Raw genomic sequence first — 18796 nt, forward strand, 5'->3', positions numbered from 1 at the left:
CAGACAAAATCACAAACTCCAGGAACGGACTGCGCATCATGCGACTCAATGTCAATCACCATTGCAAATGGCACCATTGCCGCGGACTGCACATGAGGAAAAGTAGACGTATTTTTGCTCTCAACTTTGACCAGCAGTCAGCTGCGCTTTTAAGAGCAAAGCTCTGAAATGCGGCAACATTGGCACTTTGTTTTACTGACATGAGGGTGCTCATGAGCGTGCAAGTCCCATGTTTGTTTTGCACCAAATGCATTATTTGCGAGGTATGTTTAACTAAAGGGGGGCATCTAACATGAGCATCAGCCCTCCGCTAGGGCAGATCTTCATTACTTCCTTTCCATATCCCTCCCTTATATCACGGTTCAAGTGTCCACAAAAATGTGAGACAGTTACTGTTACATTTTCTTGAATTTTCCTTCAACTAATTTTAAATTTTTCAAGGATACAGCTTTAAGAAGGCAGAGGTACAAACTGTGCAGTATAACCATATGCTATGGCAATAAACCAGCAATAAATCTGTGCTGACAGCAGCTTGCCCAGTGCATTGCAAGGATGCTATGCCATACAAGGATTGCTGTCATCGTGCAATGTTACATTACTGACTAACAAATTGTTCTCTGTAACAGAAATACTGGTAAACCATCATTGTTGAGCACAATGTTTTTAACGAGATAAATGAACATAGAGGTCCTTTTCGAGGACACATATGCATACCAGGCAACAGGTGTGCAATGTCAAAGCACGTATATGTTAACAGCAGCTGCGTCAAGAGCTACATCAGTGACTATACTTTGTACAAGTCTACAGGTCCGGTAATTGTAAGCTCTGGTACTGCTGTGAAGGGCATTTAGAGTTTGCATGCATTTCTAAACCTAGCTGCAAGCCTATGTTGAAAATATGTTTCTAAATAGGCAGCTAAGATATGCATCACTGAAAAAGAATAACTACCATGAACGGATCAGGAAGGATGACACAGCCGAAGGCTGGAAGCACGCATGGCCCAATAGATGCTGTCCGCTGGCAACTGCAAATAAATACATCCAGAGCAACAGCTGTCAGTGGCTGTAGCCATGTCATGAATGGCAAGAGAGGAAATCGTCAACTGCTTTAAAAACTATAATTAGATGTAATATAAGTAAATAAAAAACCAATGAGCTAGCCCATGACAAAAGAAATGAGCAGATTTTATGTAATGCACCCATATACAATCTTTGAGAAGAGTCACAATGACTGTTATAAGCACACTGAAAGATGAGCTCGCTGAAATACCGCACACCAATATGAATATGAGATGTGCAGGTTTTCATTAATTCCTATCATGGTGCCTTGCACCAAAGTCAAGGTATTAAATTGAAAGTTGCAACCAGTCTGCCCTGGTTAATTGAGAAGATAGAATGGAAAAAAGCATGCCTTCAATAGCAAGAAGCTTGATATCTCACAGCACAGCTTAGCATCATAGAAAAAATGCTAGTGCATTTAACAAATCTGCATACAAATAAAAGCTGCACAATTTTGTTGACTGACAATGCAAGTAAGGGCAAGAGAAACAAAAAATACCAAAGAACACTCGTGAGTGCGGCGAAGGGAGGTCTGTGGGTCGGATCCCGTGCCTGGGAAGAGTTCCGAGCTCGGCGAATCGCCGGCAGCACAGCTGATGGCACGCAACCAAGAATAAATAACAACGTGAAAATAAGTAACAAAAAAAAACCATCGACAATGGCGAAAGACTTGAAGCGGGCCGCAAAAGCGAGGGATATAGCAAAAAGGCAGAAATCCTAAATAAGTGTGCAGTTGCATCTCCGACAGCTCGCAGTGCTCAGAAGGAGAGGAAGCGTCAACGCTTGCAGCTGAGGAGACGCAAGATTGATTAACTTTGACATAACACTGCCTAAAATCCTGTTCCATTGGGGAAGCACAGATAAGTTTACAAATGACAAGGCGAGGAATATGCACCAGCCTGTCACATGCGATCACTTTCTCAGAATAATTTAGTATAACGAATATTAAGGCACAAGCACTAATCCGATAAGTACCGACCCTGAGCAAAATAGTGCGGTGTCTGATCGCAGCTGGCCTAGCGCGAGAGCTCCGCCGCGCGGCACTTCTCGCTCATCGTCTTCTACGCAGTGCAAATCCATGCTTTTGCACAGAGTGTCGAAGCGCTAGAAAGCGAAAGAGTAACTCTGTTGTGATATCTGGTGCCATTTTTATTTACCACGGCACGCGAGTACTGAACGCACATAAAGAAAACGAGAACACACTTGTCATGCAGGATATAGGCCCTGCTTTTTTGGCGCCGCATTATAGCTGCGGCAACCGCATGCAGACTGCCTCCACTCACATCCCAATATAGCCACATACAAATAGAGCGTGTGAATACAGATCATTAGCAAAGAAACACAGAGCGGGACTCACCGGTCATGCGATTCATCCAGGCTTAGTAAAACCGCGCAGGAGTCTTCGTTCGCTTTTACAGATGACAAGACGTCGCAGCACTGTCTTTGTTCTTGGATTACCCGTTGAAACTCGCCAATGTTGACAGGCTGTAATTCTGGTCGTTGGCTTCCACATCACACTCCTGCTCACCTTCCTACTGAATGAGTTCTTCACACGTGTCCGCCGTACCAGCACCCAAGCAATGCCGCAATGAGGCAAATGCTACAAAACGCGACGCGTCGTTTGCGCTGCAATGGCGCCGACGGCTGCGTTTTCGCGTCGTTAGAAAATTGCAACCGACAAAAGTTTGTTTTTAAACCATGAATAATTAAATTATCTCCATAACAAAGACGTTTCATTTTTTAAAATTATTTTTACATTATTTAATAATATAAAACGCGTTTAGTTACTTTTTTGGCATATCGTTTGTAGAAGCTGCGATCCTGTGATCCCCTGAAATGACCCGGATGCCCTAGCAGACGACGGAGCAGGCGACGGAGCAGACGACGCTGTTGACAGAATGTAATTTCGTTTGATGCCAGATAAAATCACTAAGTTGCGACAAAAACAGCGGAGAAAAGCGCCGTATCTCGAGCTGGCGAATATCGTGGATAAGTTGAACGCAATTGGTACGATGGAGAGTAGCTGCGATGCATTAATTTGCGCGACACTGGCACGCTCACCGGAGATCATGAAACTTAACAGCTTAATCTGTGACCAGTACAAGCGGATTGCTTTGATATCAACTGCGTTACGAAACTACGTCGATACTTGCGTCTCACTTTAGCTAATATGCAACAGCGGCTAGCACTTGCCGCATCCTGATCGCGAGTAGTTTAACAAGCAAGAGCCCACTAGCGCATCGAAGCAGCTGTGTTTTCGAGTTCGTAAAGTTACGAGAAATACGAGCTGTTTTGGCACGTACTGGAATTGAAGTTCTCAGCCTGTACGTCACGGACGGTGACGATGGCGTCGCGGACGATCTTAACAAAGGCTCGCCGCAACGCACCCGATAACCCGAGAATATGGGCGTTAAAGGTTGTTCACCAGTACTGCAAACGTGGGCATGAAGTATCGCTCAGTCGTAGCGCCAGTCGCTCGCTGCTCGATTTTCCAGCCTTCCGAGTGAAGGTCGCAAGCTGTTGAGCCAATCGGTGAGCTAGCCGGTGTGAGCGAGCCGAGCTTTCGGGAACGACGCCGCCCGCGGGCGCGCCGGGCAATGAACTACATGCTACCCCCCGGCTGCCCTAGTCGTCGCTATGCCTAGCCGGTTTCCCATCGATGCAGCAGTTGAGTGCACTTCGAAACCGGCTAGCGCTGAGGTGCTGCTCTCGTTATCGTTTTACTGTGAACCTCGTCTCATAGTAAAACAAAGATATGCTCGGTTTCCGTGACACCTGCAGGAGCAGAGCCAGCTGAGGCCAGGAGAGCCGCGATTGAGCAGCAGCAATTAAAGGCGCCGTGGGGAGACATTTGTTTGTATTCCTGTTATCGCTTCTACCAACGACTCAATATTGGCCAACGATACTCCATCCGACGGCTTAGTATGGACTTGAACAAACATTACTGTCGCATTTTTCTGACGCTGGCGGCCGGTGTCCAGCCTGGCATGCCGGCTCGAGAAGGGCGCCCGTACTTTATCATGGCGCTTAACTGTATGGCTGTGGTGCACATCAAAACCCCCAGACATCCTCCTCTTTGCTCAGATTGTCATAGCACACAGTCACACTGGGACCAGAGCAGTTTAGAGGACCTAGCGCGGGTGCACAGGAGCTAGACTGTGTCAAAGAAGGCGAAACTCTTGAAAGCGTGCGATTGACGTCAGTCCCAAGATTTATTCTCATTTCGACCGAAAATCAAATCGGTTCAAACTCGCCGGCCACCGCATTTCACCTTCGGCGTCGCTGTTGTCTATATTTAGCGACATTTTCGTGTCACCGTCATGAAATTTTCAGTGAAGGCAATGAACGACGTCGTAAAGTATTTTTTGCTATTTTATGATAAACAGCACGTCACTGCCGCTAAAAAAATTCTCCGCCAACACTGTATCAGTGTTGGACTTAAGAGCGCTAGCTACGAGAGCTTCAAGTGTTTAGATCGTGGTGCTAGATCGGAGTGCTCAGCAAACGTGGAGAAGACAAAATACGAACATCTGAGGGCGTTTCGTTTCGAAAACATTCCTTCTAAGGTACAAGCAGCGTCATCTACTTCAAAGATTTTGCACTACTATTGCGATCTGCAGCGACCTTCGCTATATCCGGTATGTTTCCTCCTTATATATCAGTTAACGAATTGCATACACGTGTGCATTACAACAAGACGAATTGTTTGACCGCATCCGGAACCCTCTGCGACAGACGATTAGGCCATATGGCTGTCTGGAAGTACCCGGAATGCACGGTTTGGGGGCGAAAAGGTCGTCGGCGCGAATCCCACACATATTTTGGGCTTCATCTAAATATTTATTTTATCCTCAGGAACATGACAAGTCAAATGACACCACTCCGATCATTATGCTTCAAACGGGCGGCCCCCAAATTTGATGCAAATCGGTGTCCGCGGGGTTGCACTTCGATAGCCGCTATACTGGCATATGTAAAACGGATCGAAGGTATCTGTGACAACTGAGGCTCTACGCGCCCGCTGTTGCTATGCGATATAGTGTGGTAACTGTCTTGGCTAATTTGACCTTCCCTGCAGACAGACGTGTCCTTGACAAACGTAAGTAGTAAGAGCTGACGCTCTTAAAACTGAACGCGAAAAAATGATATCAGGGTTGCTTTGAACATTTATACAGGCAACTGCGTCCATGTACATACATGCTGCCTTTGTGTAGCCGGATGATTATGGCGAGTAATTTTCCCTGATTGACGATTAACGACATTCTTTTCCGCGCCGGGCGTATAAGTGTCCTTGGCCTTTTCTGCGCATGTAGTAATAGCGGTACATTATGCTACATGGCTTGAATCTGTCACAGAAGCCAAGAGGACACTGACTTTCAGTAGTGCACATCGACTTGCGCACAAAGATTGGTGAGCAGGCGCTGTCGTGGCTGCAGCTACATGCCGCCACCGCAAGCGCGTGTGAATACGCAGGCACCGTTGGCTTCGTAGCTTATGCATTACAGCTTTTTGGGCTTTCAAAGCCGCATTATACTCTTGAGCATGCACTACTTTCGTCACACTGCCATGTGGGAACAGAAGGGAATTAGGTGAGTGCTCGAGCAGTGCCTCTCCTCTAAGCCAATTCTTGTTCGGTGAGAGAGCCAGGTCGCGGGAAGCGAGTTGAAAACTCGATTCGCCCGCCGCGGTGGCTCAGTGGTTAGGGCGCTCGACTACTGATCCGGCGTTCCCGGGTTCGAACCAGACCGCGGCGGCTGCGTTTTTATGGAGGAAAAACGCTAAGGCGCCCGTGTGCTGTGCGATGTCAGTGCACGTTAAAGATCCCCAGGTAGTCGAAATTATTCCGGAGCCCTCCACTACGGCACCTATTCTTCCTTTCTTCTTTCACTCCCTCCTTTATCCCTTCCCTTACGGCACGGTTCAGGTGTCCAAAGATATATGAGACAGATACTGCGCCATTTTCTTTCCCCAAAAACCAATTATTATTTATTATTATGTGAATGAACACTTCATTTCGCTCGGTGCCCGTCACCAACAGACCAGAGTACCTCGCATCCTCTTCGCGACTCGCCACAGTGAACGCGCTTTGAAGCATCTTTGGTTTATTTGATCCCATCGCTGTCACACGACAGCGCGACAGTATTTCTAGAATTCTGCAGTAAAAGAATTACCCTCACCTGGAATCTGTCATACGACACATCCGACGATAGGTATCTATCGCGCGGCACAAACCACGACAGGTATCTGTCGCGCGGCACATCCCACGACACGCTGTTGGGTCGCGCGACAGGCCGCACGACAGGTACTTTTGTCGCGTGAAAAGAGGCGCGCTAAAAGGCTGTCGTGCGACTGAACCCACGACAGGCAACTTTGCTGAGGCACGCAATCTCTGTCGAGCGGCACTACTCCCTCTGTCGCGCGGCAGTACCTGCGACAGAAACCTGTCGCGCGACAAATGCTGCGACAGGGACCTTCTTCGCACGACAAAATGTAGGAAAGATGTCTATCGTGCGGCAGAACCTACTACAAACAACTTTGTCGCGCGAAAGGACCCACGACACGAAGCTTGTCGCACGACACAAGGCACGACAAGACAGCTTGTCTTGCGACACAAAATTGTGTCGCGCGACAGATGCGCGACAGAAAAATTCTGTCGTGTGTTTTGATCGGGTTCTATGGTATCGACGGCTCTTTGTAGGGTCTTTTCTATCTCCCCATAATTCCCTTCGCAATCCAGACTGTAATATCGTCGGCATAGAAAGTTTGTCAGCTTAGGGATGGCCACGAGGTCTTTCGGTAGTTCTACGAGGGCCAGGTTAAAAAAGAACGGCGAGAGTAGCGAGCCCTGCGGGGTCCCCCGACAGCCCATGCGTATAGGATCCTACATCACCCCACCGAGCGATATCTCTGCCATCCTTTGGTCCAGAAACAATCTTATGTAATTGAAGGTTCTGAATCCCGGATTTAGCTTCGATAGGTTAGCCTTGTTTAAGTCTAATCCGAGGATAGCTCTCGTGTTGTTGCTTTTGGGGATTACATCTTCACTAAGAAGAATCATGACGTCCTGCTTGGACAGTTGGGCTCTAAAGCCTAGCATGGAGGGGGTAGGAAGTCGTTATCCTCCGCTTATCCCTGGAGTCTGTTTAGAACTACGTGTTTCGTTAGTTTCCCTAAACAACATGTAAGGGAGATGGGTCTTAGGTTTTCGGATGTTAGCTTCTTGCCTGGTTTAGGTATAAAGATGATTCTGGCGTGTTTCCATTCTTGAAGGATTTCACCCTCCTGCCAGAGTTTCTTTATTAGGTCAGTTAGGGTAGTCACTAACGTAAGGTCTAGATTTCTCAACATTTTGTTGGTGACGCCGTCGGGTCCTGTAGCTGATGTTATTTTTAGTTGGCTCATTACTTGCCATACTTCCGCCGTGCTGAATTCCTGGTCTAATTCTTGGTTTGGATCGCCCTCATACCAGAGAAGGGGGTTGGTGGACTGCGTGGTGTTTAGGTATCTATTCTCGAGTTCATTGATCAATTTTGTGTTACCTGCATATTTGTGCGTTACTTGAGCAAGTCTATGGCGTTGAGCCGACTTGGTCAGTGTGGGGTCGAGTAAGTGTCCCAGCAGAAGCCACGTGTTTTTCTTACCCAGGTGCCCGTTCATGCTGTCGCATACCTGTTCCCACTGCTGTCTTTCCAGCTGGAACGCGTACGCTTCTATATTCCTTTGCAGCTGTGTTATCCTCTTTGTGAGGGCGCGATTGTGTTTTTGTTTTTCCACCTCAGCTGTAAGCTCAGGTGGGCTTCCCACATGTGTTTCAATTTGGGGTTGGTCGTGTGTTGCGAGGTTATCGCCTCTGTGTCCTCTGTGGTGGCTTTTACATCTTCCTTCAAAACGAGGGTCCACTCTTTCAGGTTGCCGATTTCTTTCGGAGTGGTTTTGTCCCTAATTTTGCGGAAGCGGTTCCAATCTGTGAGTATCGTTTTTAACGGAGGAGGTTTGTATGGGGCCGTCTCGAAGGTTGTTTACACTATGTAGTGGTCGGTTCCTAACGTGAGGCCTGTATTTGTTCATATGCCTAAGCTAATGTTTCTACTAAGGGCAAGATCAGGGGTTGTGTCCATGCTTACGCTATTGCCTATCCGAGTAGGCGCTTTGACGTCGTTAAGGATTGTCTTACCCTCGTCTTGTATGGACTACCATAGCGCCGTTCCTTTGACGTGCTCTATCCAGTATCCCCAGGCCGGGTGTTGCGCGTTGAAATCGCCTCCCGATCAAAACGCACGACAGAATTTTTTGTCGCGCATCTGTCGCGCGACAGAATTTTCTGTCGCAAGACAAGTTGTCCTGTCGTGCCTTGTGTCGTGCGACAAGCTTCGTGTCGTGGGTCCTTTCGCGCGACAAAGTAGTTTGTAGTAGGTTCTGCCGCACGACAGACATCTTTCCTGCATATTGTCATGCGAAGGTCCCTGTCGCAGCATTTGTCGCGCGACAGGTTTCTGTCGCAGGTACTGTCGCGCGACAGAGATTGCGTGCCTCAGCAAAGTCGCCTGTCGTGGGTTCAGTCGCATGACAGACTTCTAGCGCGCCTCTTTTCACGCGACAAAAGTACCTGTCGTGCGGCCTGTCGCGCGACACAACAGCGTGTCGTGGGATATGCCGCGCGACAGATACCTGTCGTGGTTTGTGCCGCGCGATAGATACCTATCGTTGAATGTGTCGTATGACAGATTCCTGGTGAGGGTAATTCTTTTACTGCAGAATTCTAGAAATACTGTCGTGCTGTCGTGTGACAGCGATGGGATAAAATTGACCAAAGATGCTTCAAAGCGCGTTCACTGTGGCGAGTCGCGAAGAGGATGCGATGTGCTCTGGTCTGTTGGTGACGGGCACCCAGCGAAATGAAGTGCTCATTCACATTGGCGAATCGAGTTTTCAACTCGCTTCCCGCGACCAAGCTCTCTCACCGAACGAAAATTGGCTTAGAGGAGAGGCACTGCTATAGCACTCACCTAATTCCCTTCTGTTCCCACATGACAGTGTGACGAAAATAGTGCGTGCTCAAGAGTATAATGCGGCTTTGAAAGCCCAAATGCTGTAATGCACAAGCGACGAAGCCAACGGTGCCTGCGTATTCACACGCGCTTGCGGAGGCGGCATGTAGCTACAGCCACGACAGCGCCCGCACACCAATCGGTGTGCGCGGTCGATGCGCGCTACTGAAAGTCAGTGTCCTCGTGGCTTCTGTGACCGGTTCAAGCCATGTAACAAAATGTACCGCTACTACTACATGCCCAGAAAAGGCCAAGGACACTTCTATGCATGGCGCGGAAAAGAATATCGTTAATCGTCAATCAGGGAAAATTACTCGCCATAATCATCCGGCTACACAAAGGCAGCATGTATGTACATGCATGCAGTTGTCTGTATAAATGTTCAAAGCAACCCCGATATCATTTTTCCGGGTTTCAGTTTTAAGAGCGTCAGGTCTTACTGCTTACGTTTCTCAAGGACACGTCTGTCTGCAGGGAAGGTCAAATTGGCCAAGACAGTTACCACACTATATAACAAAGCAACATCGGGCGCGTAGAGCCTCAGTTTTCACAGATACCTTCGATCCGTTTTACATATGCCAGTATAGCGGCTATCGAAGTGGAACCCCGGGGACCCCCATTTCATATCAAATTTGGGGGCTGCCCGTTTGACGCATGACGATCGAAGTGGTGTCATTTGACTTGTCATGTTCCTGAGGATAAAGTAAATATTTAGATGAAGCCCAAAATATGTGTAGGATTCGCACCGACGACCTTTTCGCACCCAAACCGTGGAATCCGGGTATTTCCAGACAGCCATATGGCCTAATTGTTTGTCGCAGATGGTTTCGGATGCGGTCAAACAATTCGTCTTGTTGTAATGCACATGTGTATACAATTCGTTAACTGATATATAAGGAGGAAACATACCGGATATAGCGAAGGTGGCTGCAGATCGCGATAGTAGTGCAAAATATTTGAAGTAGATGACACTGCTTGTATCTTAGAAGGAATGTTTTCGAAACGAAACGCCCTCAGATGTCGTATTTTGTCTTCCCGATCAAAACGCACAAGAGAATTTTTTGTCGCGCATCTGTCGCGCGACACAATTTTGTGTCGCAAGACAAGCTGTCTTGTCGTGCCTTCTGTCGTCCGACAAGCTTCGTGTCGTGGGTTCTTTCGCGCGACAAAGTTGTTTGTAGTAGGTTGTGCCGCACGACAGACATCTTTCCTGCATTTTGTCGTGCGAAGAAGGTCCCTGTCGCAGCATTTGTCGCGTGACAGGTTTCTGTCGCAGGTACTGTAGCGCGACAGAGGGAGTCGTGCCGCGCGACAGAGATTGCGTGCCTCAGTAAAGTTGCCTGTCGTGGGTTCAGTCGCGCGAGAGACATCTATCGCGCCTCTTTTCACGCGACAAATGTACCTGTCGTGCGGCCTGTCGCGCGACCCAACAGCTTGTCGTGGGATATGCCGCACGACAGATACCTGTCGTGGGATGAGACGCGCGACAGACACCTGTCGTGGATTGTGCCTCGCGATAGATACCTATCGTGGGATGTGTCATACGACAGATTCCAGGTGAGGGTAATTGTTTTACTGCAGAATTCTAGAAATTCTGTCGTGCTGTCGTGTGACAGCGATAGGATCAAATTGACCAAAGATGCTTCAAAGCGCGTTCACTGTGGAGAGTCGCGAAGAGGATGCGAGGTGCTCTGGTCTATTGGTGACGGGCACCGAGCGAAATGAAGTGCTCATTCACATTGGCAAATCGAGTTTTCAACTCGCTTCCCGCGACCTGGCTCTCTCACCGAACGAGAATTGGCTTAGAGGAGAGGCACTGCTCGAACACTCAACTAATTCCCTTCTGTTCACACATGACAATGTGACGAAAGTAGTGCATGCTCAAGAGTATAATGCGGCTTTGAAAGCCCAAAGAGCTGTAATGCACAAGCGACGAAGCCAGCGGTGCCTGCGTATCCGCACGCGCTTGCGGTGGCGGCATGTAGCTGCAGCCACGACAGCGCCTGCACACCAATTGGTGTGCGCAAGTCGAATGGCGCTACAGAAAGTCAGTGTCCTCTTGGCTTCTGTGGCATGTTCAAGCCATGTAACATAATGTACCGCTACTACTACATGCGCAAAAAAGGCCAAGGACACTTCTATGTGTCGCGGAAAAGAATGTCGTTAATCGTCAATCAGGGAAAATTACTCGCCATGACCACCCGGCTACACAAAGGCAGCATGTGTGTACATGCACACGGTTCTGTGTATAAATGTTCAAAGCAACCCCGATATCATTTTTCCGCGTTTCAGTTTTAAGAGCGTCAGCTCTTCTCTTACTACTTACGTTTGTCAAGGACACGTCTTTCTGCAGGGAAGGTCAAATTGGCCAAGACAGTTACCACACTATATCACAAAGCAACAGCGGGCGAGTAGAGCCTCAGTTTTCACGAATACCTTCGATCCGGTTTACATATGCCAGTATTGCGGCTATCGAAGTGGAACCCCGGGGACCCCCATTTGCATCAAATTTGGGGGCCGCCCGTTTGACGCATAACGATCGAAGTGGTGTCATTTGACTTGTCATGGTCCTGAGGATAAAATAAATATTTAGATGAAGCCCAAAATATGTGTAGGATTCGCACCGACGACCTTTTCGCACCCAAACCGTGCATTCCGGGGACTTCCAGACAGCCATAAGGCCTAATCGTTTGTCGCAGAGGGTTCCGGATGCGGTCAAAGAATTCGTCTTGTTGTAATGCACACGTTTATAAAATTCGTTAACTGATATATAAGGAGGAAAATACCTGATATTCCGAAGGTGGCTGTAAATCGCAATAGTAGTGCAAAATCTTTGAAGTAGATGACGCTGCTTGTATCTTAGAACGAATGTTTCCGAAACGAAACGCCCTCAGTTGTTTGTATTTTGTCTTCTCCCTGTTTGCTGAGCACCCGATCTAGCACCCCGATCTAAACACTTAAAGCTCTCGTAGCTAACGCTCTTAAGGCCAACGCTGATGCAGTGTTGGCGGAGAATTTTTTTAGCGGCAGTGACGTGGTGTTTATCATAAAATAGCAAAAAAATACTTTACGACGTCGTTCATTGCCTTCACTGAAAATTTCATGACGGTGACACGAAAATGTCGCTAAATATAGACAGCAGCGTATGCAGCCGAAGGTGAAATGAGGCGGCCGGCGAGTTTGAACCGATTTGATTCTCAGTCGAAATGAGAATAGTCTTAGGACTGACGTCAACCACTCGCTTTAATGAGTTTCGCCTGCTTTGACACAGTCTAGCTCCTGTGCACCCGCGCTCGGTCCTCTAAACTACTCTGGTCCCAGTGTGACTGTGTGCTATGACAATCTGAGCGAAAAGGAGGATGTCTGGGGGTTTTGATGTGCACCACGGCATACAGTTGAGCGACATGATAACGTACGGGCGCGGCATGCCAGCCTGAATACCGGCCGCCAGCGTCAGAAAAAGGCGACAGTAATGTTTGTTCAAGTCTATACTAAGCCGTCGGATGGAGTATCGTTGTCCAATATCGAGTCGTTGGTAGAAGCGATAACAGGAATACAAACAAATGTCTCCCCACGGCGCCTTTAATTGCTGGTGCTCAATCGCGGCTCTCCTGGCCTCAGCTGGCTCTGCTCCTGCAGGTGTCACGGAAACCGAGCATATCTTTGTTTTACTACGAGACGAGGTTCACAGTAAAACGATGACGAGAGCAGCACCTCAGCGCTAGCCAGTTTCGAAGTGCACTCAGCTGCTGCATCGATGTGAAACCGGCTAGGCTTAGCGACGACTAGGGCAGCCAGGGGGTAGCGCGTAGTTTATTTCCCGGCGCGCTCGCGGGCGGCGTCGTTCCCGAAAGCTCGCCTCGCTCACTCCGGCTGGCTCACTGATTGGCTCAACAGCTTGCGACCTTCACTCGGAAGGCTGGAAAATCGAGAAGCGAGCGACTGGCGCTGCGACTGAGCGATACTTTATGCCCACGTTTGCAGTACAGGTGAACAACCTTTAACGCCCATATGCTTGGGTTATCGGCTGCGTTGCGGCGAGTCTTAGATAAGATCGTCCGCGACGCCATCGTCACCGTCCGTGACATACCGGCTGAGAACTTCAATTCCAGTACGTGCCGAAACAGCTCGTATTTATCGTAACGATACGAACTAGAAATCACGGCTGCTTCGATGCGCTAGTGGGCTCTTGCTTGTTAAACTACACGCGATCAGGATTCGGCGAGTGCTAGCCGCTGTTGCATATTAGCTAAAGTGAGACGCAAGTATCGACGTAGTTTCGTAACGCAGTTGATATCAAAGCAATCCGCTTGTACTGGTCACCGATTAAGCTGTTAAGTTTCATGATCTCCGGGGAGCGTGCCAGTGTCGCGCAAATTAATGCATCGCACTTACTCTCCATCGTGCCAATTGCGTTCAACTTATCGACGATATTCGCCAGCTCGAGATACGGCGCTTTTCTTCGCTGTTTTTGTCGCAACTTAGTGATTTTATCTGACATCAAACGAAATTGCATTCTGTCAACACCGTCGTATGCTCCGTCGTCTGCTCCGTCGTCTGCTAGGGCATCCGGGTCACTTCAGGGGATCACAGGATCGCAGCTTCTACAAACGACATGCCAGAAAAAGTAACTGAAAGCGCTTTAGTATTCTTAAATAATCTAAAAATAATTTAAAATTAATGCAGTGTCTTTGTTGTGAAGATAATATAAATATTCATGGTTTAAAAAACAAATTTTTTTGACGGTTTCAATTTTTCACCGACACGAAAGCGCAGCCGTCGGCGCCATTGCAGCGCAACCGACGCGTCATGTTTAGTATTATTTGCCTCTTTGAGGCATCTTGGGTGCTGGTACGGCGGACACGTGTGAAGAACTCATTCAATAGGAAGGTGAGCAGGAGTGTGTTTTGGAAGCCAACGACCAGGATTTCGGCCTGTCAACATTGGCGAGTTTCAACGGGTAAGCCATGAAGAGTGCTGCGACGTCTTTTCATCTGTTAGGGGAACGAAGACTCCTGCGCCGTTTTACTAAGCCTGGATGAATCGCATGGCCGGTGAGTCCCGCTCTGCGTTTCTTTACTAATGATCTGTATTCACACGCGCTATTTGTATGCGGCTATATAGGGATGTGAGTGGAGGCAATCCGCCTGCGGTTGCCGCAGCTATAATGCGGCGCCAAAAAGCAGGGCCTATATCCTGCATGACAAGTGTTGTTCTCATTGTCTTTATGTGCATTTAGTACTCGCGTGCCGTGGTAAATAAACGTGGCACCAGATATCACAACAGAGTTCGCCTGCTAGCGCTTCGACACTCGGTGAAAAAAACATGGATTTGCACTGCGTAGAAGATGGTGAGCGAGAAGTGCCGCGCGGCAGAGCGCTCGCGCTAGACACCACACTATCAGACACCGCACTATTTTGCTCAGGGTTAGTACTCATCGGAATAGTGCTTGTGCATTAATATGCGTCATACTAAATTTTGAGACAGTGATCGCATGCGAAAGGCTAGTTCAAATTCATCGCCTTGTCATTTGTAAACTTATCTGTGCTTCCCCAGTGGAACAAGATTTGAGGTAGTTTTATGTCAAAGATCAATGTTGCGACTCCTGAGCTGTAAACGTTGATGCTTCCTCTCCTTCTGAGCACTGCGAGCTGTCGGAGATGCAACTGCACAATTATTTAGGATTTCTACCTTTTTGCTATATCCCTCACTTTTGCGGCCCGCATTCAAGTCGTTCGCCATTGTCGATGTTTTTTTGTTACTTATTTTCGCTTTGTTATTTATTCTTGGTTGCGTGCCATCAGCTGTGGTGCCGGCGATTCTCCGAGCTCGGAACTCTTCCCAGGCACGGGATCCTACCCACAGACCTCCCTTCGCCGCACTCACGAGTGTTCTTTGGTATTTTTTTGTTTCTCTTGCCCTTACTTGCATTGCCAGTCGACAAATTTGTGCAGCTTTTAATTGTATGCAGATTTGTTAAATGCACTAGCAATTTTTCTATGATGCTAAGCTGTGCTGTGAGATATAAAGCTTCTTGCTAGTGAAGGCATGCTTTTTTCCATTCTCTCTTCTCATTTAACCAAGGCAGACTGGTTGCAACTTCTAATTTAATATCTAGACTTTGGTGCAAGGCAGCATGATAGGAATTAATGAAAACCTGCACATCCTATATTCAAATTGGTGTGCGGTATTTCAGCCAGCTCATCTTTCAGTGTGGTTACAACAGTTATTGTGACTCTTCTCAAAGAATGTATATGGGTGCATTACATTAAATCTGTTCATTTGTTTTGTCATGGGCTAGCTCATTGGTTTTTATTTACTTATATATTATTTACTTATATATTACGTCTAAGTTTAGTTCTTAAAGCAGTAGACTATTTCCTCTCTTGTCATTCATGACATGGCTACAGCTACTGACAGCTGTTGCTCTGGATGTAATTATCTGCAGTTGCCAGCGGCTAGCGTCTATTGGGCCATGCGTGCTTCCTGCCTTCGGCTGTGTCATCCCTCCTGATCCGTTCATGCTAGTTATTCTTTTTCAGTGATGCATATCTTAGCTGCCAATTTAGAAATATATTTTCCATATAGGCTTGCAGCTAGGTTTAGAAATGCATGAAACTCTACATGCACTTCACAGCAGTACCTCAGCTTACAATTACCGGAACTGTAGACTTGTACAAAATATAGTCGCTGATGTAGCTCTTGACGCAGCTGCTGTTAACATAAACGTGCTTTGACATTGCACACCTGTTTCCTGGTATGCATATGTGTCCTAGAAAAGGACCTATATGTTCATTTATCCCTTTAAAAACATTGTTCTCTACAATGATGGTTTACCAGTATTTCTGATACAGAGACCAAATTGTCAGTCAGTAATGTAACATTGCACGATGACACCAATCCTTGTATGGCATAGCATCCTTGCAACGCACTGGGCAAGCTGGTATCAGCACAGATTTATTGCTGGTTTATTGCCATAGTATATGGTTATACTGCACAGTTTGTACCTCTACCTTCTTAAAGCTGTATACTTAAAAAATTTATTAGTTGAAGGAAAATTCAAGGAAATGTAACAGTTACTGTCTCACATTTTGGTGGACACTTGAACCGTGATATAAGGGAGGGATATAGAAGGGAAGTAATGAAGAACTGATGCCCTTGTTAGATGCCCCTCTTTAGTTAAACATACCTCGCAATTAACACGTTTGGTGCAAAACAAACATGGGACCTGCACGCTCACAAGCACCCTCATGTCAGTAAAATAAAGTGCCAATGTTGCCGTACTTTAGAGCTTTGCTCTTAAAAGCGCAGCTGACTGCTGCTCAAAGTTGAGAGCAAAAATATGTTTACTTTTCCTCATGTGCAGTCTGCGGTGCTGTTGCAATTTCCAATGGTGATTGACATTGAGTTGCATGATGCGCAGTTCGTTCCTGGAGTTAGTGATTTTGTCTGTCGTGTGAATGTGCTGTTAAAATTAGTGCAGAACAATGGTTCTCTAGTTCATTTTAGGTAACTATGTCCTGTGCCACATGCTACCACCCTTTTTCCTCAAATTTCCTAATCTCATTTAGCCACCTGATTGCCACCCATTCATGCATTCACCTGCTCTTTGAATCCTCCCAGTGTTTCAGTGTGGTATTGCTTATATATTCTCTGCATTACACATGCATTGCACTTCCTCTTTTTTGATTTAGTCAAGATATCTCTGTTCCTGTTTCTTGCATAAGCATAAGAGGCGACCCAAGTGCACCATCTGGGCTTGTGATGCAATGTGTAGGGCCTTTCGTTTTGAGTAAAACCTGGTTTCTCCTTACTGTTTCACCAATATTCTTAAAGATTAGGTTCAATGCAATTTCTGTACAAAATGTGCCTGTAAGAAACTGTGGTTTGAAGGTGCACAAAGCCAAAGAACTGCTGGAGTGTAGTGGATGTCACATAATTCTTCTGACAAATTTTTAAACAATTTTGGTTATTTTAGTTCCCTTTTATTGTTTATTGTTTGTCGGTTGCTTATAATTTTTGGATAAAGTGAAAACTGCATGTACTGATTGCTATTTCATTCCAATAATTATACCAATTGTTATGAAGCTGTGTTGGAAGGTAGGTGTGCATTTAGTATGCATGCTTTGAATTTCAGTGATTGTTTCTGCAATGCAAAATGGAGGACAGGCCTCTGCTGTGCGAGTTTTTTGCAATGGAGTGAAAGTAGCTGGAGCAGCCTTTGCTACTGTGTCACCCAGCCAAAAGTTCTCCCACAGACCACTGAGCTTCAGAATACCTATGGCTTAAAGCTCGAAGCTCTGGTTGCCCTTTCCGAGGTTTTCTGCATTAACGAGTGCAAGCCCAACGGCTCAGAGCTAACAAGCATTTGAAACCATAGAGTAGTAGTGCTGGGGCCGTGCAGCAAGTCAGTGTGAAATAGGTCGGGATAAACGTGGTTTACTGTAGAAAGCTAGTGTGAAAAACTAGTTGCGCTCACAGAAACCGCTGTTTTTTTCTTAATCGGTCATGTAAACAAAGAAATGCATGTAAAATTTGATATCTCGCTGATTCCTCAATTTTTTTCCAGCTAAAGACCAAGAGTTGCATGGAAGTTGTGCAAGCCACCAAGTTGCGTGTGATTTTTGCCAGGGGCCTGGAGCAGGCTGGGAAATTAGTGGATGGCCAGTGGTATTCACTCAGTAAGGCAAGCGTTTTCTGTAAGTACAGTTTTTGGCATGGCATTGCTTAGGAACGCATGCACTAATCTGACTACTCTATGCCCGCCCATGCTTCAAGAATAATGAAGTACATAAAAAAAATTGATTGCCGAAAAAAAATTGCTGCTTCTGTTATGTTTTTTCAGAAAAGTATTTGCCATTTAAAGGGCTGTGAAAACCATAAAAATTATTATGTGCTTGTAGTGGCTTTTTTTTCAAATTTCTTCCACGTCTATGTTGGCCTGACCTTGTAGCTTGTCTGCATGAGATTGGCTGCTACCTACAGTTCGCTTTTTTGTTGCTCCTTTATTGCCTGTCACAATCTTTACTTTGCGTGGCAGTGTCATGCAGTTTGGGAAGTAATCTGATCTTATTTCTGCATTGGCCTGAAGTGCAAGCTTTTGCATGTGGGCCAGGTTTATGGTGTCCTTTTGTTTGCTGTAACTGCAGTTTGGCTATGAGGGTTGGAGGTTTAGTCCCTTCTTTATTTTGATGCAGTGTCATATACTTCACGCATAAATTAATGAAGTAAGCACTATTTTTGTAATAAATCAACATTCATTATATCTGAGGCCATTATAAGTGCACTTGACTCTAAAATGTCTGTCTTCCGGCATTCAGTATTACATCTTAAAACCAGCCGGAAGACACAACACAGGAGAAGAGATGAGCACAAGACGAGGCTGCTCTAACAACTGAAATTTTATTGAAGAAAAGCGGCAAAAGAAGACCTGCAAAGAGATTCACGCGCGCAAAACCCCAAAGCAGTGAGAGGGCAAAAAACAATCGAAAGGCACTGAAGTACTAGTAAACCGTCTAAAAAAATAATTCCTTACAGTGTAGGTTCACCGACGGTTTAGCCAGGCACGTTTTTAGCCTCACCGATGTAGTAAGCCTCAACTATATCAGGACAGATTTATCACTTCCCTAACCCACTGATGTGCCGCGGAAATCAGGCGTCCAAAGAGAAAGGTTGTCCTCCGATTGCATT

General features: G+C 46.6%; 1 long non-coding RNA gene across 1 annotated transcript; it reads left to right on the top strand.

Moving 5' to 3' along the window:
* Positions 1 to 13875: 13875 nt before the first annotated feature.
* On the top strand, positions 13876 to 15633 carry LOC144098056 (uncharacterized). Its single transcript, XR_013307126.1, has 3 exons — positions 13876 to 14160; positions 14911 to 15004; positions 15555 to 15633. It is a non-coding gene; the product is annotated as an uncharacterized LOC144098056 (long non-coding RNA).
* Positions 15634 to 18796: the final 3163 nt, after the last annotated feature.

The sequence above is a fragment of the Amblyomma americanum genome, chromosome 1, assembly GCF_052857255.1.
Source record: "Amblyomma americanum isolate KBUSLIRL-KWMA chromosome 1, ASM5285725v1, whole genome shotgun sequence".
NCBI classification, from domain to species: Eukaryota; Metazoa; Arthropoda; class Arachnida; order Ixodida; family Ixodidae; genus Amblyomma; species Amblyomma americanum.